This window comes from Canis aureus, chromosome 13, assembly GCF_053574225.1.
Source record: "Canis aureus isolate CA01 chromosome 13, VMU_Caureus_v.1.0, whole genome shotgun sequence".
NCBI lineage: Eukaryota > Metazoa > Chordata > Mammalia > Carnivora > Canidae > Canis > Canis aureus.
Genome location: NC_135623.1, coordinates 55,962,505 through 55,990,002, shown reverse-complemented (window position 1 = coordinate 55,990,002; position 27,498 = coordinate 55,962,505). Strand labels below are relative to the sequence as shown.

General features: G+C 38.9%; 1 long non-coding RNA gene across 3 annotated transcripts in view; it reads left to right on the top strand.

Moving 5' to 3' along the window:
* The window catches only part of LOC144282544 (uncharacterized), an 85,518-nt gene that overhangs the window by 27,285 nt on the left and 30,735 nt on the right, over positions 1-27,498 (top strand). For 2 of the 3 annotated variants that reach the window (XR_013351005.1, XR_013351004.1), the window contains exon 4: positions 8,129-8,335. The exons of the other annotated variant lie outside the window; for it this stretch is intronic. This is a non-coding gene — a long non-coding RNA (uncharacterized LOC144282544). The remainder of the gene's footprint in view (positions 1-8,128; positions 8,336-27,498) is intronic. 3 annotated transcript variants of the gene reach the window in all.

Below are 27,498 nucleotides of genomic sequence, written 5' to 3'. Positions count from 1 at the left end.
ATTATTTCACAATATATACAAATGTTGAATGATTACACCATACATCTGAAACTAATATAATGTTATATATTGATTATACCTCAATTTAAAAAATTTAACGGTATTTGACCAAAACCTTGATGGAGTTTGTAAATTTTCAGTAAGTCAAAACTGATCAAATATTTCCTATGAAGAGAAGAATATCAACAATAACTTGGAGCTAGAAAGCTGTAGATTAGGAATGCCAAGCTATATATGTGGTATTATCTTCATGTCTTGGGCTGAATTTATGTAAACTTGTAAGATGGGTTTTTATGTGTGATATGTGGAATATTTCATTTTATAGTCACACTTCTTATATGACAGCCACAAAGCCCTATCCTCTCTTTCTCATTGAGGGAAGAAGATTCTTAGGTCCATGAATATTTTTTAAAGGTTCCCTTTTAGCCTGTTTTGATATGAATTGGCCCAATTTTTTCTAACATATTCTTCAAGTTTCGTGACATCTGATCTTTTTTCTCCTCTATTCACACAAGTCACCCACTCTAACCAGTGATAAACCTCTTTCTCAAAAAGAGGTGAAAAAAAAAATAGACGTGAAAACCTAGCATTTTCCAAGTCATCTCTTCCTTTTGTTCTTACGCTCTTTTGTCTATTGCCATAGTCTGAAAAATGCTTGCCATTTATGTTTTACACTTCTCAAGAACTGTATTCTCTTTGTGCCCCATTACATACATTTCACACTGGATGCTTTACCTTTGGTCCTAGCCTACAAAATGACACATTAAACTCTCAGATACTTAGGAAACCTACATCAGTTTCAAGAGCTTTATTTGAATAAGCAGGGAGAGATTATAATTAAGCAGCTATGTGGAGCTTTTAAAAAGGAAAAATTCAACAGGAAAGTATAGTCGCAGTGAACTCATGATTATTCATAAAAGTTTATAAATAGTTGAAATCCACAGGTTATCCTAATAAAATCAACTTCCATCTTTGTCCATTCAGGCTGCTTTAACAAAACACCACAGACAAGGTAGCTTATAAACAACAGAAATCCATTTCTCACAGTTCTGAAAGCCTTCTTCTGGGTTATGGACTTACTGCATCCTCATGTGGTGGGTCAAGGAACTTGCTCAGCGGTCTTTTATCAGAGCACAAATCCCATTCATGGGGGCTCCACCCTCAAGACCTAATCACCTCTCAAAGGCCCCACCTCCAAACACCATTACCTTAGGGGTTAGGTTTCAACCTAAGAATTTTGGAGGGACACATTCAGACTCTAACCCATTCTCTCTGCCTAAATTCCCACTGAATTTGCAACTCTATAATCATCCAAGATTTGGAAAGGTTGTAGGATATAAAATTCACTGTTTTAGTTAGTAAAGAGATTATTGTTTATAAATCAAATATAGCCATAAGAAGGATTATGAGGACTCACATTAGAACACAGCCAGGTATCTAAATAGGTGAGTTCCAGGAATTACTCAGTAGGACTTTTGAAAAATAAAAGCAAGTATCAGATTGAAACCATGTTCAAGAAAAACATTTTTTAAAGCAGTGTTTCCATGAATATAAAACTTGGTTCAAAAGATATGCTGGAAACTCAAGAATAAGGACTAATAGGAGACACCTTTGCCCAGCGTAAAACCGTGGTTCCAAGTGTACATCCTCCCCTCCTATACCAGCATCAGTATCACCTGTGAACTTGGTAGACCTGGAAATGCTTTATCTTCCCTCCTGCCCTACACCTACTAATCAGAAACTTCAGGATTAGGGCCTTAGAATTTATGTTTTAAAATTCATGTTTTAAGCCTGCCAGGTGGTTCTGATGCATGGTAAAGTTTGAGAACTGCTAGTATAAAACACAGGGGGAAAATATTTAAAGGGCAACTCTTCATCATACGTAATTTACATTCCTGTAATTTTAAATAGCCCCGAGGGATCCCTGGGTGGCGCAGCGGTTTGGCGCCTGCCTTTGGCCCAGGGCGCGATCCTGGAGACCCGGGATCGAATCCCACATCAGGCTCCCGGTGCATGGAGCCTGCTTCTCCCTCTGCCTATGTCTCTGCCTCTCTCTCTCTCTCTGTGACTATCATAAATAAAATAAAAATTTAAAAATAAATAAATAGCCCCGAGATTTGGCCATCCGCAGCTTATCCCTGAGTTTTCAAAGTGAAAGCTATAAAACCTAGCATTAAAAAGGGCATGTATGACACCCTGTTATCAAAATAATTCCTGATCTAAGCATATTATGTTTGCTGTTCTCTATCTCAGTCATCAGACCCTAACCCTGCGACATAAAACAGTCAGCTCTTCTTACCCTCCCTTTATCCTTTACTGCTCCCTAATCCCCTTCAGGATTCTCTGTGGGCCACAGGCTTTGACAATGAATTTCAATTTCTAATTGTTTCTCAGAATTTGTGAAAATATAGTTGATAAACATTGAACTTTCCAAAGCTAAGTAGCTTTAGAAAAAAATAAAGAGCCTTGTCTGTAGCCTGGATTGTAGTTCTGCAATATAAAGAGTCACATTTTTTTAATTCTAGGCTTGTTTACAGTTCCTCAGCATATTCAATTTACAAATATTTTTCCTTTTTTTATATATATTTTTCCTTTTGAATGTGTTTCATGGAGTTAGAGTATGATGCCATTAAGATAAAATAATTGCGATTATTTTATCTTAAAAATAACATAGGCAGTTGATCATTTGAGAGCTCTTTAAAAATGTATCAGTCCTGGGGTGCCTGGGTGGCTTGAGCATCCATCTCTTCAGCTCAGGTCTTGATGTCAGAGTCCTGGGATCAGGCCCCACAACAGGCTCCCTGTTCAGCAGGGAGCCTGCTTGAGCATTCTCTCTCTCTCTCTCCTTCCCCCTGCTCATGTGCATGCTCTTTCTCTCAAATAAATAAATCTTGTTAAAAAATGTATCAGTCCTTGAAGTTGGAGTCCTTTCTAATATCACTAAATACTGGGGAAAGCAATATATTTTTAGATATTAGAATGCCTATTTTTCCTTTTTCTTAAAACTACAAGTTGTCTTTTACTGTAATAAATAAAGCAAATAAACAATGATCATCATGCAGTGAACTATTGCTTAATTTTATAATGGTGGAAATCTCTCTAGCACAGTGATTCTCATCCTTGGTTGCATATTAGAATCACCCAGGGAGCTATTTTAAGTACCAATGAATGCCCAGACTGTATCCCAGAACAATTAAACAAAAAATCTCTGGGGTTAGAAACCAGATATCAGTATTTAGAATTTCTCCAGGCAATCCTAGGGCAGTCAAATTTGAGGACCACTGTTTAAGTTGATCAAGGCCCAATTACAGAAAGGATCATATTCGGCATGGTTAAACTAGACATGGACTCTGAGGATGTGCATGAGGCATCTAGTGATTATTACTAGTTGCAAAATCTGTAGCTCGTGACCATTTTGCATCATTCCATTTTTTTCAAGAACTCTCAGTGTCTATACAAAAACTAATTCAAAATGGATCAAAGACCTAAACATACGAGCTGAATTTAAAACTCTTAAGAGAGTTCATAGTAGCATTATTCTCCATTGTCAAGAGGAGGAAGCAACCAAAATGTCTATTGACTAATGAATGGTTAAACTGTGGGAGAGATGCTCATTTATGTTCTAAGTACAAGGCAAACTCAAAACAGTATTATTGTTATTAGTATATTAGTCCTGTTGTTAATAACACCCAACACTGAGTGTTCACTATGAGCTTGGTACAATGCTCCCCACTCGTGGCAGCTCAGATGCTCCTCTCAGACCTCCAACCCCATCAGTCTACTGGCCTTGGCTATTAGGCTCTGAAACTATGTCCTATTTGGCCCAGGCTTCCCCTGGGCTATTCCCAGCCTGTGCCTGAGCATTGGTAGAGATATTAAGGCAAACTCTCAGTCTTGGAGATACCCAACTCCTCTGACAAGTAACTCAGTGGCTTGAGGCTCCCCAGCAGCCTTGCCAACGCATACATAGTTTGCGTGATAATCTAGAACGCTTCCACCCAATCTGCCTTCTTTCTCTATGTCACTGATGGTCAGACCAGCATTGTGATTTGATGGCTCTCCCTGCCCTTTCCAGCTCCTTCTCTATCTTCTCTCACAGGGGCAAATCTAAAAGGTAATCCTTGCATCTTTCATCCTGCTTCTTGCAGGCCCTGCCTTCACACAATAAATCCATTATTTCAGTCAATGCTTATAACAAGAATTGTACCATAATCATCTCTGTAAGTAGGAAAACAGGTTTGGAGAAGTCATAAACTCGTCATTGGTGGGATTAGGATTTGAGCTCTAGTTTCTCTGACCCTAAAACCAATACTTTCAATCCGTACATGGGTAACACAAATGGTAAGGTGAATGGTCTCTTTACTTACAAAATATTTGTTCTATTTAATTTGGAAAAAAATGCTCTAAATATGGGGAAATACAGTAGTATAATAAATTTCCACATACCTATTACTCACAATTAACAAGAATGATTAGGTTGTCAAATAAGCTCCTGATTTTTAAAAGTATTTGAATAATAAAACATTATACTCTAACATTATGGTTAGAATACCCAACCCTGGGATCCCTGGGTGGCGCAGCGGTTTGGCGCCTGCTTTCGGCCCAGGGCGATCCTGGAGACCCAGGATCGAATCCCACATCGGGCTCCCAGTGCATGGAACCTGCTTCTCCCTCTGCCTATGTCTCTGCCTCTCTCTCTCTCTGTGACTATCATAAATAAATAAAAATTAAAAAAAAAAAAAAAAGAATACCCAACCCTGCTGTTGCAGCCATCCTGGAAAATAGTATGGAGTTTCCCCAAAAAGTTGAAAATACTCTATGACTCAGCAATTGCACTACTGGGTATTTATTCCAAAGATACAAATGTTTTGATCCAAAGGGACACCTGCACCCCAAGGTTTATAGCAGCAATGTCCACAAGAGCCAAACTGTTGGAAGAACCCAGTTGTCCATCAATAGATGGATGGATAAAGAAAATGTGTTATTTATATATATGTATGTATATATGTGTATATATGTATATATAGGTGTGTGTGTGTGTGTGTATATATATATATATATATATATAGTATACCACACAGCCATCAAAAAAAAAAAAAAAAGAAATCTTGCCATTTGCAATGATGTCGATGGAACTAGAGGATATTATGCTAAGTGAAATAAGTCAATCAGAGAAAAACAATTATCATATGGTCTCACATAAGAAACAAAACAGGATGATAAGGGAAGGGAGGAAAAAATAAAACAAGACAAAATCAGAGGGGGAGATGAACCATTAGAGAATTTTTTTTTTTTTTAGATTTTATTTATTTATTCATGAGACACAGAGAGAGAGGCAGAGACATAGGCAGAGGGAGAAGCACGCTCCCTATAGGGATCCTGATGTGGGACTGGATCCCCAGACTGGGATTATACCCTGAGCCAAAGGCAGATGCTCAACTGCTGAGCCACCCAGGCATCCCCCAAAAGGGACTCTTAACTATAGAAAACAAACTGAGAGTCTCTGGAGGGGAGGTGTGTGTGTGTGTGGGGGGGACAGGGTAACTGGGTGATGGACATTAAGGAGGGCACGTGATGAAATGAGCACTAGGTATTATATAAGACTGATAAATCACTGACCTCTACCTCTGAAACCAATAATACATTATATGCTAATTAACTGAATTTAAATAAAAAATTTAAAAAGAATATCCAGCCCCAGGCCCATGGCTTTTCCTATCTCCCCATCAGCAACATTTTCACGATTTTGCTGTATGTCTTTCCATTCCATATTTTTGATCATTTTAATACATACATTTGTATCTATAAAAATACATTGTATATGTGTTTCTAAATTTTACATTAATGGATACTATCTGTATGTCTTTTTTGCAGCCTGCTATTTTAAAGAAAAACTATATTTTTAAGATTGGTTCATATATAACTAGTTCCTTCTTCTAAACCAGTCGTTCTCAGCAGAGGCAATTTTGCCTCCCTAAGGGACATTTGGCAATATCTGGAGATATTTTTGGATGTCACAATGTGAAAGGATAAAGAAATGCTACTGGCATCAAATGGCTAAAGGCCAAAGATGCTACTAAATACCCTACAATGCAGAGGACAGCTCCCTCCAAGAAAGAATTTTCTGGTCTAAAATGCCAATACTGCCAATGTTTATTATTTTTTCTTTTTTTTTTATGATAGTCACAGAGAGAGAGAGAGAGAGGCAGAGACATAGGCAGAGGGAGAAGCAGGCTCCATGCACCGGGAGCCCGATCGTGCCCTGGGCCAAAGGCAGGCGCCAAACCGCTGCGCCACCCAGAGACCCCCACATAAACTAGTGATCTCAAAGTGTAGTCATGGACCAGGGGCCGGAGCATAGGAATTTGGTAGAATGCAAATTCTAGGGTTTTGTTCCTCACCCAACCAATCAGAAACTCAGGGGTGAACCCAGCAATCCATTGTTTAACAAATCCTCCAGGTGATTCAGATGCACACTAAAGTGATAACCACTGATCTAAACTATTGAATAGTATTTAATTGTATAGAAACATCCAATTTATCCTGGGAACCATTTCACATTTATTATGTAAAACAATGTCCTTTGCATTCTTAGGCTAAAGCCTACATGGTCATGATGATTTATCCTTTTTATATATTGTTAGATTTTGTTTAGACTTTTTTGGATCTCATTAATGAGTGATAATCACCTATAGTTTTATTGTAATGTGTTTGTCTGGTTTTGGTGTGGGGGATGGGGAATGCTGCCCTGATGGAATGAATCAAAGTATTTCCTTCTCTTAAAATTTCTGCAAAATACGTCTATAAATGGTATTATTTCTTTCTTGATTGTTTCATAGCATTTACAAGTAAAGCATCTGGGCCTGGAATTTTCTTTTGGGGAAAGTTCTTTATATATTCAATTTTGTTAATGGATATATGGGGTATTGAAGTAATTCTCAAGTGAACTTTGGTAATTTGTGCCTTTCAAATAATTGTGCCCAAGACACACACATGCACTTATCAATACTCTGTTGAATACTCATGGGGGCCCTCTGTATCTCTCCAGCATTTTCTCTCTGTGCAGCTCTTTCTTCTCTTGTACTCTATCCTATGGATGCTAACCATTTTGGTTACCCTAGACTCTCAGCTCCATCCCAGCTTAGAAAGTTCCCTGGACTCTGCCTGGATTCTTGCTCCCTGCACTGTGGCCAGAACCTCTCCCAAAGCAGGAAGCTGCTGCTATCACAGGGCTTCCCTTGCTCACTCCCCATTTTCCAGGGATCATTCTCCGTTATTATCTGATGTCCATTGCCTTGAAAACTCTTGTTAAGTTTTATGTTTTTCATTTTGGAGGGCATTTTGGACCCTTTCTAGGGTCCAAAAATTCTTACTATACATTTGGCAAATGCTACACATCTTTGAACAGCAATGAACTCAGCAAGAAATGTTTTGAAATTATTTTGAGGTTTCCTAATAAATCCTCATTACTTGTTCCATGAAAACACTATACAATGTAAAGCTCTATTGCTTTGTTTCCCGTGCTATACAAAAGCTTAAAAATATTTTAGGTTTACACTGTGCTCCTGCTTTCACAAAAGATTTAGAAGCAACTGAATAATGAAACTTGGGGAAAAAGTATCATGAAATGCTTAACTTGGTACCTTTACCAATTATACCTAATAAGTTAAAATTTCTAGTTTAATGATGAGTCATTACATATAAAGATTCTGGATAGGACTATTTTAAAAATTTATATTGGGAAAGGATTTTTTCTTAATATTTTTCCCTTACAAATTCCAGGACCTTAGGAAATGTTTAAATGAAAGGAAAGGTGCCAAAAATTATAGTAATTAATGAACATTAGGGACAAAAGTTAAAATACCCATTCAGAGCTGCAAATGTAAAGCTGTATCTCTTATTATGGTTTGAATTAAATATGCTCTAATGCTCTAATGCACACTGAAATTTATCAAGTTTAATTATTTTATAAATGATAAAATAATTATAAGTTTCCAAAAATGATGGCATGAATCACAGTAAGTACTTTTGGAGCATTGAATTCTATTCAATTTTTTTCTAATAACTAGTAATACCTTAGTGAATAGTTTAGCAAACTATTTCTTAAAACATTTTTCATTCATGGTAGATACTTGCAATGTATTGTATGACTGGGAAGAAGAATAAACATATAAGAACTTGAAGATAATGGCCAAGCCAATGGAAAGAATTTCCAGGGAAATATATTCCCTTATCCTGCCACTGTACAGAAGAGTAACAACCAACCAGCCAATCAACAGAAGGGAAAAAAAATTAACAACCAATACTTTCAAGACCATCTCATTAATAATCACAGGTAACTGTAAGGCTCTAGAAATACACACATTAACTGTGAATACTTACTTGAGAAAAAGTCTATTCTCTTAATGATGAAAGGGGAAATAAAACTAGCTCTCTGATGGGTGAAAATTAATGCAATTCAAATTTTGAAAGGGTAAGGTTGCCAAGTGTCATAAACAATATGAACCAAATAAAGGAACTTGGATTCTGAATCAAACCCTCTTCTGTATTTTGAGTTATCCAGTTTTGATTCATACAGTTACCATGTCCTATCAAATACAGAAGCCAGTGAGCAGGACAAATTGGACACCTGATGGTCTTTTGGTTAAGCAGTTTTTGCAGGCTTTTTCACTGAAACTATCAGGAAATTTCTACTTGAGTTGAATAGAACTACAAGATTGAAGTTTCTTGTAAAAAAAAAAAAAGATTACTTACTATTGTATCAATTTGGAGGCTCCTGGGTTCATTGAAAACAAGCAAGGTAAATTCCCCCTTGGGAAATGCATGGTGTCAGACACAGAGTTCATCCTAATCTTCTGCGTCTTCCAAACAGATAAGTTCTGCTCACACAAGGATGCTGCTCAGTGTGAATTATTTTTTAGGAGGGAAGCTTTAATCATTTCCTTAAAAAAAAATCATTTATAACAGCTCTGACACATGCTACAGAATGGATGAATCTTGAAGACATTTTACTAAGTGAAATAAGCCAGTCACAAAAGTACAGCTCTTTTTTTTTTTTTAAGATATTATTTATTTATTCATGAGAGACACAGAGAAAGGCAGAGACTCAGGCAGAGGGAGAAGCAGTCACCCTGCAAGGAGCCGGATATGGGACTCGATCTGGGATCCCGGAATCACGTCCTGAGCCGAAGGCAGACGCTCAACCGCTGAGCCACTCAGGCGTCCCAAAAGTACAACTACTATATGATTCCACTCGTATGAGGTATCTACAGTCATCAAATTCATAGAGACAGAAAGTAGAATAGTGGCTGTCAGGGGCTGGCGGGGGGTGGGGTGGAGACTGGGGGAATGTTGTTGAACTAATACAGGGTTTAATTTTGCAAGAAGAAAAGAGTTCTGGAGATCAGTTGTACAACAATGTGAATGTACTTAACACTACTGAGCTATACCTTTAAAGGGGGTTAAAATGGCAATTTAATGTTATGTGTATTTACTACAGTCTAAAATAAAACAAACAAGCCAACTAACCTATTGCTGACAACAATAATTTCCAGTATTTTTTTCAGCATGGTACACACAGAGATGATCACTAGCACACCAGAGTAAATGAGCAAAGTATTTCAAGGCCAGAGTTGATCAGCTGGGGTCTCTGGTCATCTTAGGCTCCATGTTTACCGGAAAGGCTGAAAGGATGACCTCTTGGCACTTCAGTCATCCATTCAGAGACCATTAGTTGGGAGTATCTGTTCATTTCCTCAGCCTAGCCTCTAAGACTCTTCACAGTATGATCTGACTCCCTCTTCCCTATGGCTTTTTCATTGCATGTACACAAAATCCAACACAAACCTTTTTTTTTTTTTTAAGATTTATTTATTTATTTATTTACTTATTTACTTATTTATTTATTGAGACAGAGACAGAGACACAGGCAGAGGGAGAAGCAGGCTCCACACAGGCAGCCCGACGGGGGACTTGATCCCGGGTCTCCAGGATCACACCCCCGGCTGCAGGCGGCACTAAACCGCTGCGCCACCGGGGCTACCCCAACACAAACCTTTTTATTTTTTTTTTTATTTTTATTTTTTTAAAGATTTATTTATTTACTTATGATAGACAAACCTTTTTTTTTTTTTTTAATTTTTATTTATTTATGATAGTCACAGAGAGAGAGAGAGAGAGGCAGAGACACAGGCAGAGGGAGAAGCAGGCTCCATGCACCAGGAGCCCGATGTGGGATTCGATCCCGGGTCTCCAGGATCGCGCCCTGGGCCAAAGGCAGGCGCCAAACCGCTGCGCCACCCAGGGATCCCTAGACAAACCTTTTTAAACAAAAAAGCGAGCTATTGACTTCGAGATCTAAGTAACTGAATCTAAGCAAAAAATGCTTTAAGGGGTGCAATTTTTTTGGACTTGTGTTCATGTGCCAGTTGACTCTGCATCCCACTGGATGTTAGCTTTGCTTTTCAGAAATGTTCTAAGTTACTGATTTTCCATCAGAAGTAGAGCTTCTTTGCAAAATGTTTAGCATCTCTAGTCTGAACATTTTTGTACATGCCTCCTGATACAGGAAGTTTTCTAGGGAAGTGATCCACATCAGATGGTCCCATTCTGCTTCTTAAACTTTAATGTGTTTACAAATCACCTGGGATTTTGTTAAAATGATTCTTTAGGTTTGGAGTAGGCTCTACCTTTTGCATTTCCAATAATCTGGTGCTGCGAAGAGGAGGGAGCCCTGATCATAGGGAGAGGAATGAGAGAAAAAGAAAAAGAATGAAAGTGCTCACAGGAAAGTGTGCAAGTTTACACAAGAAAAACTCTCCCCAAAACCACTGACTGGGAAAGGGAGAGGGGCTGAATACTGCAAGTTTTTATAAACAATGGGTAAGAGTCTAAAGCTTAGAGGTCAGGGATCCCTGGGTGGCTCGGTGGTTTAGCGCCTGCCTTTGGCCCAGGGCATGATCCTGGAGACCTAGGATCAAGTCCCATGTCGGGCTCCCTGCAGAGAGCTTGCTTCTCCCTCTGCCTGTGTCTCTGCCTCTCTCTGTGTGTCTCTCATGAATAAATAAATAAATAAAATATTTTTAGAAAATAAACCAGAAACCCCCTGCTGTGCCACTGTGCAACCAATTTCTGGGACAAACTGGCACTACACTTAGCGCAGCAAGACCCTCCCCCAGAGGATCAGCATGGATCCACTATGAAGATCTTTGAAATTTGGAGTTTTGAAACCCAGCCACATGCCAAAGATAAAGCACAAGAGTGCTATGCTGCCTGGTAGGTGGTCAGTGTGGACGCAGGTAGGGTGACGGCAGGGACCTGGCAGAAACTGGGGACACAAGAGAGATGATCTTCTGTGAGGGCTTCCTAAAGAGTGGCAGGGGCAAGGTCCCCACTCCAGGCACAAGAGAGTGGGCCATTTCCCCCACCCCATCAGCACTGACTGACTTCAGGGAGCAAAATAGCATCACCCAGTGGAGGCTGGACTCCCTTACAGCACCCTCAACCCCTGCACCCTGCAGGTGCCTCTCTACTAGGGCAAGTCCACCTGAGAATCAGAGCAGCAGGCTCCTCTCCCAGAACACAGCACAGATCCCTCCCATGAACCAAGTCTACTGATCATGGCTCCAAAACTTCAGCTGTAGGGGAAATAGGATCTAGCTTTTTTTTTTTTTTTAACCTCTTCTTACTATAGCCATTACTCTCAGGAGCAAGAGTGCAACAGGCTTTCCTAATAATCACACAAACATACAAAAAAACAGTGACCCGGGCAGCCCGGGTGGCTCAGCGGTTTAGCTCCACCTTCGGCCCAGGGCATGGTCCTAGAGACTCGGGATCGAGTCCCACGTCAGGCTCCCTGCATGGAGCCTGCTTCTCTCTCGGCCTGTGTCTCTGCCTCTCTCTCTCTCTCTCTCTCTCTGTTGCTCATGAATAAATAAAATAAAATTAAAATAAAAAAAAAAACCCGTGACCCAGAAATGACAAGAAGGAGGAATTCACCCCAAAAGAAAGAACAGGAAGAATTCATGGCCAGAGACTTAATCAGTATAGAGAAATGAGAGAGTTGAACCAGAATTTAAAACAATAATCGTAAAGATAACAATCGTAAATAATCGTATAGCTAGGCTTGAGAAAAGCATTGGAGACACTAGAAAATACCTTACTACAGAGACAAACAAACTAAAAACTATTGAGACCAAAACAAAAAATGCTATAACCAAGATGTAAAACTGGATGGATGCAATAGGAATGAGGATGGACAGAGCAAAGGAACAAATCCATGATACAGAAGACAAAATTATGGAAAATAACAAAATTGAAAAAAGGGAAAGAAAGGCATTGGATCATGAACATAGACTTCTTGAATTCAATGACTCCTTGAAGAGTAATAACATTCATGTGTTATATAGAAGTCCCAGAAGAAGAAAAGAAAGAAAAAGCAAAGGTTTATTTGAGCAAATTATAGCTGAAAACTTCCCTAAGCTGGGGAAGGAAACAGACCTTGAAATCCAAGAAGTACAGCTAACTCCCATTAAATTCCACAAAAGCCGGCCACCACCAAGACATGTCATAGTCAAATCCACAAAACAGAAAGACAAGGAAAGAATCCTGAGAGCAGCAGGGGAAAAAAGTCCTTAACCTACAAGGGAAGATAGATAAGGTTTGCAGCAGATCAGTCCACAGAAACTAGGCAGCCCAGAAGATGTGACACGATATATTCAATATACTGAATGGGAAAAATATGCAGCCAAGAATACTTTATCCGGTGAGGCTGTCATTCAGAATAGAAGGAGAGATAAAGAGTTTCCAAGACAAAAACTAAAGGAGCTCATGACCACTAAATTGCATCTGCAAGAAATATTAAAAGGGACTCTGAGTGGGGGGAAAAAAAAGACAAAAAGCAACAAAGATTAGAAAGGAACAGAGAACATAACCAGAAACACAAACTCAATAGGTAGCACAGTGGCACTAAATTCATATCTTTCAATAATCACTCTGAATATAAATGGACTAAATGTCCAAATCAAAAGATGTAGGGTATAAAAATGGGCAAAAAAAATAAGATCCCACTATATACTGCCTACAAGAGACTCATTTTAGACCTAAAAGCATCTGCTAGTTGAAAGAGGGGATGGAAACCCATCTGTCCTGCTAATGGATGCCAAAAGAAACCCAGAGTAGCCCTATTTATATCAGACAAACTAGATTAATTGGGGCACCTCGGTGACTCAATGGGTTAAGTGTCTGCTTTTGACACAGGTCATGATCCTGGAGTCCTGGGAGTGAGGCCCACATTGGACTCCCTGCTGTGTGGGGAGCCTGCTTCTCCCTCTCCCTCTGCCTGCCACTCCCCCTGCTTGTGCTTGCTCTCTCTCTCTCCATCAAATAAATAAATAAATGTTTAAAAAATAAAATAAAGTTGTAAAACCCTTAGCCAGACTTATCAAAAAAAGAAAGGACTGAGATAAATAAAATTATGAATGGAAGATGAGAGGTCACTACCAACACCATAGAAATACAATTATGAGAGAATATTATGAAAAATTATATGTCAACAAATTGGGCAATCTGGAAGAAATGGATAAATTCCTAGAAACATACAAACTACCTGAAACAGGAAGAAATAGAAAATTTGAATACACCCATAACCAGCACAGAAATTGGATCAGTAATCAAAAATGTCCCAACAAACAAAAGTCCAGGGCCAGATGGCTTCTCAGGGGAATTCTATCAGACATTTAAGGAAGAGTAAACATGGGACGCCTGGATGGCTCAGCAGTTTAGCAACTGCCTTCGGCCCAGGGTATGACCCGGGATCCGGGATCGAGTCCCACACCACATCAGGCTCCCTGTGAGGAGCCTGCTTCTCCCTCTACCTATGTCTCTGCCTCTTTCTGTGTGTGTTTTTCATGAATAAATAAATAAATCTTTACAAAAAAAAATAAAGAAGAGTAAATATGTATTCTTCTCAAACTGTTTCTAAAAATAGAAATGGGAAGAAAACCCAAACTCATTCTATAAAGCCAGCGTTATCTTGATTCCAAAGCCAGACTAAAACCCCACTAAAAAGGAGCATTACAGATCAATATCTCTGATGAAAATGGTTGCAAAAATTCTCAAGAAGATTGAGAATCTCAAGCAAACTGAATCTAGCAGCACATTAAAAGAATTATTCACCATTATCAAGTGGGATTTATTCATGGGTTGCAGGCGTGGTTCAATATCCATCCATAAATCTACCAATGTGATATATCACATTAATTAAAGAATAAGAGCCATATGATTCTCTCAATAAATGCAGAAAAAAAGCATTTAACAAAATACAGTACCCATTCTTGATAAAAATCCTCAACAAAGTAAGTATAGAGGGAACATACCTCAACATCATAAAAGTCATATGTGAAAAACCCACAGCTAATATCATCCTCAATGGGAAAAACTGAAAGCTTTTTTTCTACAGTCAGGAAAATAGCAGGGATGTCCACTCTCACCACTGTTGTTCAACATAGTACTGGAAGTCTTAGCCTCAGCAATCAGACAACAGAAATAAAGGGCATCTAAATTGGCAAGGAAGATGATAAATTTTCACTCTTTGGAGATGACATGATACTCTGTAGAAAAAAACAAAAGGCCCCACCAAAAAAAATGCTAGAAATAATACATGAATCCAGCAAATTTGCAGGATATGAAATCAATGTACAGAAATCTGTTGTTATACATCAATAATGAAGCAGTAGAAAAAGAAATCAAGGAATCGATCCCATTTACAATTGCATCCAAAAAATAAGTTACCTAGGAATAAACCTAACCAGATAAAAAAAAAAGATCTATACTCTGAAAACTATAGAACACTTAGGAAAGAAATCTAAGATAACACAAAGAAATGGGGAGTGGGGATTCCAGGCTCATGGATTGAAAAAACAAACATTGTTAAAATCTTACTCAGAGCAATCTACATACTAAATGCAATCCTGATCAAAATACCATGAGCATTTTTCACAGAGAACAAAAAATCCTAAAATTTGTATGGAACCACAAAAGACCCCAAATAGCCAAAGCAATCCTGAAAAAGAAAAGCCAAGCAGGAGGCATCACGATTCCAGACTTCAAGCTATATTAGAAAGCTGTAGTCATGAAGACAATATGGTACTGGCACAAAAATGAAACAGAATAGAAAACCCAGAAACAGACCTACAGCTATATGGTCAACTAATCTTCAACAAAGCAGGATAGAATATCCAAATGGAAAGCAGACAGTCTCTTCAACAAATGATGGGAACACTGGACAGCAACATTCAGAAGAATGAAACTAGACCATTTTCTTGCACCATAAACAAAAATGAGCTCAAAATGGATGAGAGATCTAAATGTGAGACATAAAACCATCAAATTCCTAGAGGAAAATGAAGGTAGCAATCCCTTTGGCCTGGCTATAGCAACTTTTTACTAAACCCATGGCAAGGAGGCAAGGGAAACAAAAATGAACTGTTGGTATTTCAAGATAAAAAGCTTCTCTGCAGCAAAGGAAACAGTTAACAAAACTAAAAGGCAGCCTACAAAATGGAAGAAGATATTGCAAATGACATATCTGGTAAAGGTTTACCTCCAAAATCTATAAAGAACTTATCAAACTCAACACCCACAAAACAAATAATCCAGTTAAAAAATAGACAGAAGGGGATCCCTGGGTGGCTCAGCGGTTTAGCACCTGCCTTCAGCTCCTGGAGTCTCGGGATCAGGTCCTGTGTCAGGCTCCCTGCCTGGAGCCTGCTTCTCCCTCTTCCTGTGTCTCTGCCTCTCTGCCCCCTCCCCCGTCATGAATGAATAAATAAAATATTTTTAAAAAATGGACAGAAGACATGAATAGACATTTCGCCAAAGATGACACACAGATGGCCAACAGACACATGAAAAGATGCTCAACATCACTCATCATCAGGAAATACAAATCAAAACCACGTTGAGATACCACCTCATGCCTGTCAGAATGGCTAAAGCTAGCAACACAGGAAACCACAGATACTGGCCAGGGTGTGGAGAAAAGGAAACCCCTCTTATGTCATTGGTAAGAATGCAAAATGGTGCAGCCACTCTGGAAAACAGTATAGGGGTTCCTCAAAAAGTTAAAAATAGAACTATCCTATGATCCAGCAATTGCACTACTAGGTACTTACCCAAACGATACAAAAATACAGATTCAAAGGGGTACATGCACCCCAATGTATATAGCAGCGCTATCAATGATAACTAAACTATGGAAAGAGCCCAAGTGTCCACCGACTGATGAAAGGATAAAGAAGTGGTATATTCCATATGCAATGGGATATTACTCAGCCATCAAAAAGAATGAAATCCTGTTATTTGCAGCAATGTGGATGGAGTTAGAGTGTATTATGCTAACTAAGTGAAATAAGGTAGTCACAGAAAGGTAAACACCGTATGATTTCAAGCATATGTAGAACTTAAGAAACAAAACAGATGAACATGTGGGGAGGGGGAAAAAAGGAAAGAGGGGAAGCAAACCATAAGAGACTTTTAACAGTAGAGAACAAACTGAGGATTGATGGAGGGAGGTGGGGGGAAAGGGCTAGATGGTGATGGATACTAAGGAGGGCACTTGTCATGAAGAGCACTGGGTGTTATATGTTAGTGATGAATCACTAAATTCTACTCCTGAAACCAATATTACACTATATGTTAACTAACTAGAATTTAAATAAAACTTTGGAAGAAAAATAAAATAAAAAATAAAAAGAGAAAGAAAGAGTTTTGGGGGTAGAAGGGATTAAAAAAATACCATTAAAGTTTTAGTATCTATTTTTCATGTGCTTCGAACAGAACTCAACCTGACTCCAAACCCTGTTTTAATCTAAAAAATAGTATTGAGAAGCCAAATTCTTCCTCCAAATTTCATATGGAGGCTCATGCTTTAGTGATCTAAATATAAATGCCTGTGAATATGGCTAGAACAGGTGCTTTGAGGTATTTTAGATAAAATGTGGCTTCTATGCCTGGTGGAAGCAAACCAAACGCAGATTAGATTCCACCTTCACTGCACCCTTTTTCCTTATCCCCAAATTGTTTTTTGTTAGATGTTTGAATGCACCTTCAGGGGTGTGCCTGAGTGGCTCAGTCGGTTAAGCATCCATCTTCAGCTCAGGTCATGATCCCGGGGTCCTGGGATTGAGCCCCACATCAGGATGTCTGCTCAGCGTGGAGTCTGTTTCTCCCTCTGCCTCTGCCAGCAGCTCCCCCTGCTTGTGCTCTTGCTCTGTCAAATGAATAAATAAAATCTTTTTTAAAAAATGAATGCCCCATTCATTACACTAGGTTCTGAACATTAAGCTAAGATGGTATGGTCTATGTTTCTGGAACTATGTGTAATGTTAAAAAAAAAAAAAAAAAAAAGCAGGTTCTAGTCTCAGACAGCCTGGATTCAAATCCTGGCTCAGCCAGACACTAAGTTCTGTGACACTGAAGCAAATTTCTTAACTACCTAAATTCTCAGCTGTGAAGTTAGATAATACTGGCACCTACTTCCTGGGGTTGTTATGAGTAATTAATAGACTAAAAAGCATTTTAAATAATGTCAAACACATAGTAGGCATTCAATAGCTGTTTGTTATTACTAAAATATCCACTTGAGTTTGTTAAGGCATATATTTTATGATATAGCATAGGAAGACAAAGTATCATTAGAAAATGAATCAACGTAATTCACCCACCTTAAGCTATAAAAGACAAATCATGATCATCTGTATGGGTGCAGAAAGGCATTTGACAAAATCCAACATCCATTTTCTCAGCAAACTGGGGAACTTCCCCAACCTTATAAAGGATATTCATGAAAAATCTCCAGCTAACATCATACTCAACTGTGACAGATGGACTGCATTACCCCCTAAGATCAGGAGCCAAGCGTGGATCAACACTTCTCAACCTTGTACTAGAAGTTCTGGAAAGGAAGAAGTAAAATAGTTCTTATTTTCAGACAAAATGATTGTCTGTGGATAAAATCCAATATAATGTATACAAAACCCACTAGAACAAGTGAGCTTAGCAAGGCTGTAGGATACAAAATCAATATACAAAAGCCATAGTGTGAAACCAATCTGTATGATACTGTAATGGTGGATATAATCTTAAAACCCACCATAAACTATAGACTTTAGTTAATAATGATGTATAAATATTGATTCAACAACTATAACAGATGTACCACAGTAACTCATGTAATGTAAATAATATGGTAAATTGGGAGGTGGAGAGGGTATGTGGGAACTCTCTGTACTTTCCCATCAATTTTCCTATGTACACTGCACTAAAAAGGCTATTAATTTAAAAAATTATCTTACATAGATTTACAATTAAATAAACCACGTCAGTCCTCCCCAAATTGATTCCTAAATTCAATGCCATCTCAATGAAAACCCAGCTGTTTTTGTTTTGTTTTGGTTTGGTTCTTGGTAGAAACTGACAAGTGATTCTAAAATTCACATGGAGATGCAAAAGATCCATAACAGCCAAAATGAACTTGAAAAAGAAGAACAAATTTGGATAACTAACCCTACCTAATTTTAAGATTCATTATAACACTATAATATTCAAAATAGATACAACTGAAGGGAGTGCAGATTGAAGCACTCTTTCTTTGTATCATTTGGCAAATGACTGAAGTCCTCTACCCAACGATTCAGTTCTAGCAATTTCTACCTAAAAAAAATAAAAATAAAAATAAATCATCAAAGATGAAAAAGAACACTGATAGTAAAATCATCATTTTTCTTACTTGGCTAAAAGCTAGAAAATTAACAGATATTTAAGAATAGGAGACTACTTGAATAAATTATGGCACACACTTATGTTAAAATAAGTATGCATCCCAGCCACTAAAACTCATGTATTTAATGGCATGGAGAAAAGTGTAGCATATATAATTATGTGAATTTAGCAGGTCGCAAAACAAGAGGTTCCTGCTTTATTGAAAAATACCTATTTATGGGATCCCTGGGTGGCTCAGTGGTTTAGCACCTGCCTTTGGCCCGGGGAGCGATCCTGGAGTCCTGGGATTGAGTCCCACGTCGGGCTCCCGGCATGGAGCCTGCTTCTCCCTCCTCCTGTGTCTCTGCCTCTCTATCTCTCTCTCTCTCTCTATCATAAATAAATAAATCTTTAAAAAAAATACCTATTTATATATCTGAAAGACTATATAACAAAATAATCACAGTTCTTAGTGAAGAAATTACCACCTTACAAATACCCATTATTTTTCACACACACAAAAAAAAATGCATAATACTTTTGTGATTTAAAAATTGTTCTAATGTTTAAAATTTTTGAAATTTTATTAGGAAGATGTATCTATCAAAATAGACTTTCGTGTGGAAAAAAAATGATGTGTGCCTCAAATTACATCTGACAAGTTAAATCCTGTTTCAAACTGAAGAAGGAGGAATTCTCTAAACTGTTAAGACAGATGTTCAAATCTTAGATTCTCTCTTCCCCTTCATTTCATTGTGTTTGCTTTTCCTTTTCTAGTCAATCTGTACCTGCTTTGATGTTTTATACCGTTAAAAAAAATCGGTGATCCCTGGGTGGCTTAGCGGTTTGGCGCCAGCCTTTGGCCCAAGGCGTGGTCCTGGGGTTCCAGGATCGAGTCCCACGTCGGGCTCCCTGTATGGGGCCTGCTTCTCCTTCTGCCTGTCTGCCTCTCTCTGTGTGTCTCTTATGAATAAATAAATAAAATCTTTTTTAAAAAAATCTATACATGTCTCTGCAGAAAATTTGAAAACACAGGAAAGTATTCGGAAAATAGCAATTATCTATAGTCACTACTAATATGTTCTTGTATTTCATTGTTCTTTCAAGGACTTGCGAGTGTGTTTTCCAGTCTCAGGTCTGTATCAGCAGAAGATGGTGTTCATACCCAGTCATGGAATCAGTCCCTGAGCCATCATAGCCTTGGGTAGTTGTAATGACATCATGAAATTTTTCATCCTTTTCTATATAGTGGGATGGATATTTACTTATTTGTTTTGGAATTTCCTTCATTAATTTTGTTCCAAATAGAAAAGCACATTCATTATTTTCTGAAATATAGAACACTATAAAGAAGAAAATACAAATCAACAGTAATTCTACCATTTAGAGTTTATTACTAATAACTTTCAGGGTTTTATTCTATGTAAATATATATTATATAAACATTCTAATAAAATTAGGATCTCATTATATATTGTTTGGATTTTTTTTTTTTTTTAAGATTTTACTTATTTATTCATGAGAGACAGAGACAGAGGCTCCCTGGGGGGGTCCATGCAAGACTCGATCCCACAGCCCCAGGATCATGACCTGGGCCCAAGGCAGAGGCTCAACCACTGAGCCACTCTGGTGTCCCTATAATGTTTGAATCGATTTTGCTTTTTTCACTTAACATTTTCTCATTATAATTTCTCCTACCTTTTAATGGCCGCATTGCATTTATTTGTATGAATATACCCTAAGTCATTTAGTCAGCCTCTGATCATTGGACACTGGGTTATTTCCAATTTTTTTACAAGGCAAGCCCAGTGTTTACTGAGACGGGACCTATAAGCAAGCCCTGTAGGTACCATCAATTTACAAATATTTTTGTGCTCTACACACATTATATATGACGGGGGGCTTTTGGGGTTTTGTTTTTTTGGCAGAGCAGGAAGCTAGGAGGCATAGAAGTGGGATGCGGGGCTGCGCCTAGGCCTAGCTGGGGGAGCCGCCTTTGCTGTTTTGGGGAGGATCTGGCGCCGGCTCCGCGTCCCTCCGCCGCTGAGCTGAGCTGAGCTGAGCCGAGCCGAGCTGAGCTGAGCTGCACTGCGCCCCTGTGGCCGCCCGCCGCGCCGCAGCCACCGAAGCGTAGTGGGTTCAAGGGGGCCGTTTGGATTCATTTCCGAGCTGATTTTTTTACATCCAGTTTAAGACTGCAATTGTTTCCTTCGGTTCACAACGAGAAAATTCCCAAGCGCAAAATGATAGAATGTGTGGGACTTGGGTCTGCAATAAACACTTCTTTAGAGCCCTGGACACTTGAATAAAAATAAACTTAGCACTTACCTCCCCTGCTCTTTTCTCTAGCTTTAGCCCTAAGGAACCACTCTCAAGTCCCCAAAGGGGTCAGGCTTCCTTTTGCTTACTGGACTTGACATATACCAAGCAAACCCCAAATCCCCTCTCCAGACCTGACTTCTAATCTCCCCTGAAAATGTGGACTTCTTTTGATTCCCTAAGCTGGGACTGATTGCTGATTGGTGCCTAGAACCCCCACCAGCTCTGAACAGTAATTTCTCCCCTACGGGCCCAGGGGGTGCTTGAGCATGCACATGACCAACATGGGATAGTACAGTGTATCCTCTCCTTCGGTTCCACCGTATTTCATTCTGCCAATATTAATGGGGTTCCTACTCCAAGAGTCCTCATTGTTAGCTTAGGTGAAGAAAAAGGTGGGGGAGGATACGGGATGAGGAATTGATACCTACTGCTATTAACCTTGTATGGTTTGTTATTCCTTCCAATCACTTAATGCATGGACAAAGCTTGAGATGTCTGACCTCACCTGAAAGGTTAGGGTCAGATGTATATATTTTAAAAGCATTTTTTGGTCACCCCCATGATTCTAATACTTTGCCTCAGAGTATCTGTACCAAACTCTTGAGTCCTAAAATCTTAGTTTTTAAAAAAGATGTTATTTATTTATTTGACAGAGAGAGAGAGCATAAGCAGGGGAGAAGCAGAGGGGAAACAGACTCTCCACTGGGCAGGGAGCCTAAAGTCGGGACTCAATCCTACAACCCTGGGATCATGACCTGAGCTAAAGACAGAAGCTTAACCGACTGAGCTACCCAGGCATCCCATAAAGTCTTAAACAATGAGAAATAATGATAAGAATTTCAAGTGAGTTCATGGAACACTATTTGCGGAAGAAGTAATTTTAGAGATCTGTTGGTTTTGCCTACCCAATATCCATTCTTCTATTAATAGAAGCATGTTGGTTTTCCTTGGAAACCACCCCTTCCCTACTCCAGATCTTGCAGTTGAGGTAGGGCTGATTTTCATCCAGTACCCCCAAACACACGCACACGCATGCACACGTCATATATGCATAAACAGCCCCTCCAAGCTCTGAATTTGCTCTTTTTCAGCTTAAGTTTAATTTGGACTCATTCACATCTGAAATTTTAGACTGAAATTCTACCCTTGGGCCTTTATTTTTTTATTTTTATTTATTTTATTACCCTTGGACTATTTTTCCCCCTTGGACTTTTAAATTATTGAGCCTATAAAATCCCCTGTCACTACTTTTTCCCTAGATGACTTTGAAGTGATTTTTGTCTTTTGCAACCAGAACATTTCTAACTAGTAGAAATTTATGAGGCTTTTAATTAGATAAGCAGGGGTGACTGGGTGGCTCTGTCAGTTAAGCATCTGCCTTCTGCTCAGGTCATGATCCCAGGGTTCTGGGATTGAGCCCCACATCGTGCTCCCTGCTCAGCAAAGAGCCTGCCTCTCCCTCTCCCTCTACCTGCTGCTCCCCCTGCTTGTGCTTCTGTTTCAAATAAATAATAAAATATTTTTAAAATAAATAAGTAAATGAGATAAGCAGCTTTATACTTTGTCTACTTACATAAATTGATGTATCCTGATAGAGGTTTTTTTTCTTGTCCTATGATAAGATTTCCTTCATTGTTCTCAGCAGAGCTTAAGTTTGCTAGACATGAGAAACCCATTTATTTGGTCTCGGTAAGCCTTGTTCAATGTACAGGCATACTTTGGAGATATTGAGTGTTCAGTTCCAGACCACTATAATAAAGTGAATACAACAAGTCAAATGAAATTTTTGGTTTCCTAGCGCATATAAAAGTTATGTTTACACTGTACTGTAGTCTATTAAGTGTGCAAACATTGTCTTTAAAAATGATGTACATAGTTTAATTTAAAAATACTTAATTGCTAAAAAATGCTAACCATCATGTAAGCTTTCAGCAAGTCATAATTTTTTTTGCTGGTAGAAGGTTTTGCCTTGATGTTAATGGCTGCTGACCATCGTGGTGGTTGCTGAAGGTCAGGGTGTCTGGAGCAATTTCTTAAAATAAGACAGCAATGAAGTTTGTCACATCAATCAATTCTTCCTTTCATGAACGATATGTCTATAGTATGTGATGCTGTTTGATAGCATTTTACTCACAGTAGAACTTCTTTGAAAACTGGAGTCAATTCTCTCAAACTCTGCCCCTGCTTTATCAACTAAGTTCGTATAATAATCCAAATTCTTTGTGGCCATTTCAGCAATCTTCACAGCATGTTTACCAGGAATATATTCCATCCCAAGAAACCACTTTCTTTGCTCATTCATAAGAAGCAATTCCTCATCTGTTAAAGTTTCACCATGGGATTATAGCATTTCAGCCCCACCTTCAGGCTCTGCTTCTAATTCTGGTTCTCTTGCTCTTCCCGCCACATCTGTAATTATTTCCTCTGCTGCAATCTTGAACTCCTCAAAGTCATCCTTCAAGGTTGGAGTCAACTTCTTCTAAACTCTTGTTTTATGTTGATATTTGACCTTATCCCATAAATTACAGATGTTCTTAATGCCATCTAGAATGGTGAATCATTTCAAAAGGCTTTCAACTTCCTTTGCCCAGATTCATCAGAGGAATTACTATCTATGGTTACTATACCCTTATGCAATGTATTTCTTTTTAAAATATTTTATTTATTTATTCATGAGAGACATACACACACACACACACACACACACACACACAGAGGCAGAGATGTAGGCAGAGGGAGAAGCAGGCTCCCTGCAGGGAAGCCTGATGTGGAACTCAATCCCAGGACCCCGGGATCACACCCTGACCTGAAAGCAGACACTCAAGCACTGAGCCACCCAGTTGCCTCACAATGTATTTCTTAAATATAAGACTTGAAAGTCAAGATTACTACTTGATCCAAGGGCCACAGAATGGATATTGTGTTAGCAGACATGAAAACAACATTAATCTTGTATTTCTCTGTCAGGGCTCTTGGGTGACAGGTGCATTGTCAATGAGTAGTCATATTTTGAAAGGAATCTTCTCTAAGCAGTACGGCTCACAGTGGGCTTAAAATACTTAGCAAATCATCTTATAAACAGATGTGCTGTCACCCAAGCTTTGTTATTTCCTTTATAGAGCATAGGCAGAGTAGATTTACCATAATTTTTAAGGGTTCTAGGATTCGGGGAATGGCAAATGAGTATTAGCTTCAACTTAAAGTCACCAGTTGCATTTGCCCCCAACAGGAGAGTCAGCCTGTCCTTGGAAGCTTTGAAGCCAGGCACTGACTTCTCCCTCTCTAGCTATGAAAGCCTTAGATGGCATTTTCTTCCAATAGAAGTTTGTTTCATCAATTTGAAAATCTGTTCTTTGGTGTTCCACCTTCATGAATTGTCTTACCTGGGTCTTCTAGATAACTTCCTGCAGCTTCTCCATTAGCACCTGCTGCTTCATCCCGCGCTTTGATGTTATGGAGATGGCTTCTTTCTGTAAGCCTCATAAACCAACCTGTGCTGGCTTCCAACTCTTTTTCTGCAACTTCCTCCCTACTCTCAGCTCTCACAGTATTGAGGAGATTTAAGGCCTTGCTCTGGATTAGGCTTTGGCTTAAGAGAATATTGTGGCTGGTGTGATCTTTTATCCAGACCACTCAGACTTTCTCTGTATCAACAATAAGACTATTTCACTTTCTTATTATTTGTATGTTCACTGGAGTAGCACTTTTCATCTCCTTCAAGAACTTTGCCTTTGCACTCATAACTTGGCTAACTGGTTAACACAAGAGGCCTTGATTTAAGTCTATCTTGGCTTTTGACATGCCTTTCTCACAAAGCTTAATCATTTATAGCTTTGACTAAAAGTGAAAGATATGCAACTCCTCCTTTTCACTTGAACACTTAGAGGCTATATTGTAAGGTTATTAATTGGCCTAATTTCAATATTGTTATATGTCAGGGAATAGGGGGAGGAAGGGATATGGGGGAACAGCCAGTCAGTGGAGTGGTCAGAACACACATATTTATTAAGTTCACCATTGTACGTGGGTGCAGCTTGTGGCATCCCACAACAATTGCAGTAGTAACATCAAAGATCGGTGATCACAGATCACGACAACAAATAAAACAATGATGAAAACATTTAAAATATTGTAAGAATTACCAAAATGTGACAGAAACACAAAGTGAGCAAATGCTGTTGGAAAAATGGTCCCACAACAGTACATTAAGAAAATTATTCACCATGACCAAGTAGGATTTATCCCCAGGACACAAGGCTGGTTCAACACTTGTAAAACAATCAATGTGATTCATCATATCAGCAAGAGAAAAACCAAGAACCATATGATCCTCTCATTAGATGCAGAGAAAGTATTTGACAAAATACAGTATCCATTCCTGATCAAAACTCTTCAGAGTGTAAGAATAGAGGAAACATTCCTCAGCATCTTAAAAAGCCATCTACGAAAAGCCCACAGCAAATATCATTCTCAATGGGGAAGCACTGGGAACCTTTCCCCTAAGATCAGGAACAAGACAGGGATGTCCGCTGTCACCACTGCTATTCAACATAGTACTGAAAGTCCTAGCCTCAGCAATCAGACAACAAAAAGACATTAAAGGCATTCAAATTGGCAAAGAAGAAGTCAAACTCTCCCTCTTCGCTGATGACATGATACTCTACATAGAAAACCCAAAAGCCTCCACCCCAAGATTGCTAGAACTCATACAGCAATTTGGCAGTGTGGCAGGATACAAAATCAATGCCCAGAAATCAGTGGCATTTCTATAATGAGACTAACAATGAGACTGAAGAAAGAGAAATTAAGGAGTCAATCCCATTTACAATTGCACCCAAAAGCATAAGATACCTAGGAATAAACCTAACCAAAGATGTAAAGGATCTATACCCTAAAAACAACAGAACACTTCTGAAAGAAATTGAGGAAGACACAAAGAGATGAAAAAATATTCCATGCTCATGGATTGGCAGAATTAATATTGTGAAACTGTCAATGCTACCCAGGGCAATATACACGTTTAATGCAATCCCTATCGAAATGCCATGGACTTTCTTCAGAGAGTTAGAACAAATTATTTTAAGATTTGTGTGGAATCAGAAAAGACCCCAAATAGCCAGGGGAATTTTAAAAAAGAAAACCATATCTGGGGGCATCACAATGCCAGATTTCAGGTTGTACTACAAAGCTGTGGTCATCAAGACAGTGTGGTACTGGCACAAAAACAGACACATAGATCAATGGAACAGAATAGAGAACCCAGAAGTGGACCCTGAACTTTATGGTCAACTAATATTCAATAAAGGAGGAAAGACTATCCACTGGAAGAAAGACAGTCTCTTCAATAAATGGTGCTGGGAAAATTGGACATCCACATGCAGAAGAATGAAACTAGACCACTCTCTTTCACCATACACAAAGATAAACTCAAAATGGATGAAAGATCTAAATGTGAGACAAGATTCCATCAAAATCCTAGAGGAGAACACAGGCAACACCCTTTTTGAACTCGGCCACAGTAACTTCTTGCAAGATACATCCACGAAGGCAAAAGAAACAAAAGCAAAAATGAACTATTGGGACTTCATCAAGATAAGAAGCTTTTGCACAGCAAAGGATACAGTCAACAAAACTAAAAGACAACCTACAGGATGGGAGAAGATATTTGCAAATGAAGTATCCGATAAAGGGTTAGTTTCCAAGATCTATAAAGAACTTCTTAAACTCAACACCAAAGAAACAAACAATCCAATCATGAAATGGGCAAAAGACATGAAGAGAAATCTCACAGAGGAAGACATAGACATGGCCAACATGCACATGAGAAAATGCTCTGCATCACTTGCCATCAGGGAAATACAAATCGAAACCACAATGAGATATCACCTCACACCAGTGAGAATGGGGAAAATTAACAAGACAGGAAGCCACAAATGTTGGAGAGGATGCGGAGAAAAGGGAACCCTCCTGCACTGTTGGTGGGAATGTGAACTGGTGCAGCCACTCTGGGAAACTGTGTGGAGGTTCCTCAAAGAGTTCAAAATAGACCTGCCCTATGACCCAGCAATTGCACTGTTGGGGATTTACCCCAAAGATACAGATGCAATGAAACGCCAAGACACCTGCACCCCGATGTTTATAGCAGCAATGGCCACAATAGCCAAACTGTGGAAGGAGCCTCGGTGTCCATCGAAAGATGAATGGATAAAGAAGCTGTGGTCTATGTATACAATGGAATATTCCTCAGCCATTAGAAACGACAAATACCCACCATTTGCTTCAACGTGGATGGAACTGGAGGGTATTATGCTGAGTGAAGTAAGTCAATCGAAGGACAAACATTGTATGTTCTCATTCATTTGGCGAATATAAATAATAGTGAAAGGGAATATAAGGGAAGGGAGAAGAAATGTGTGG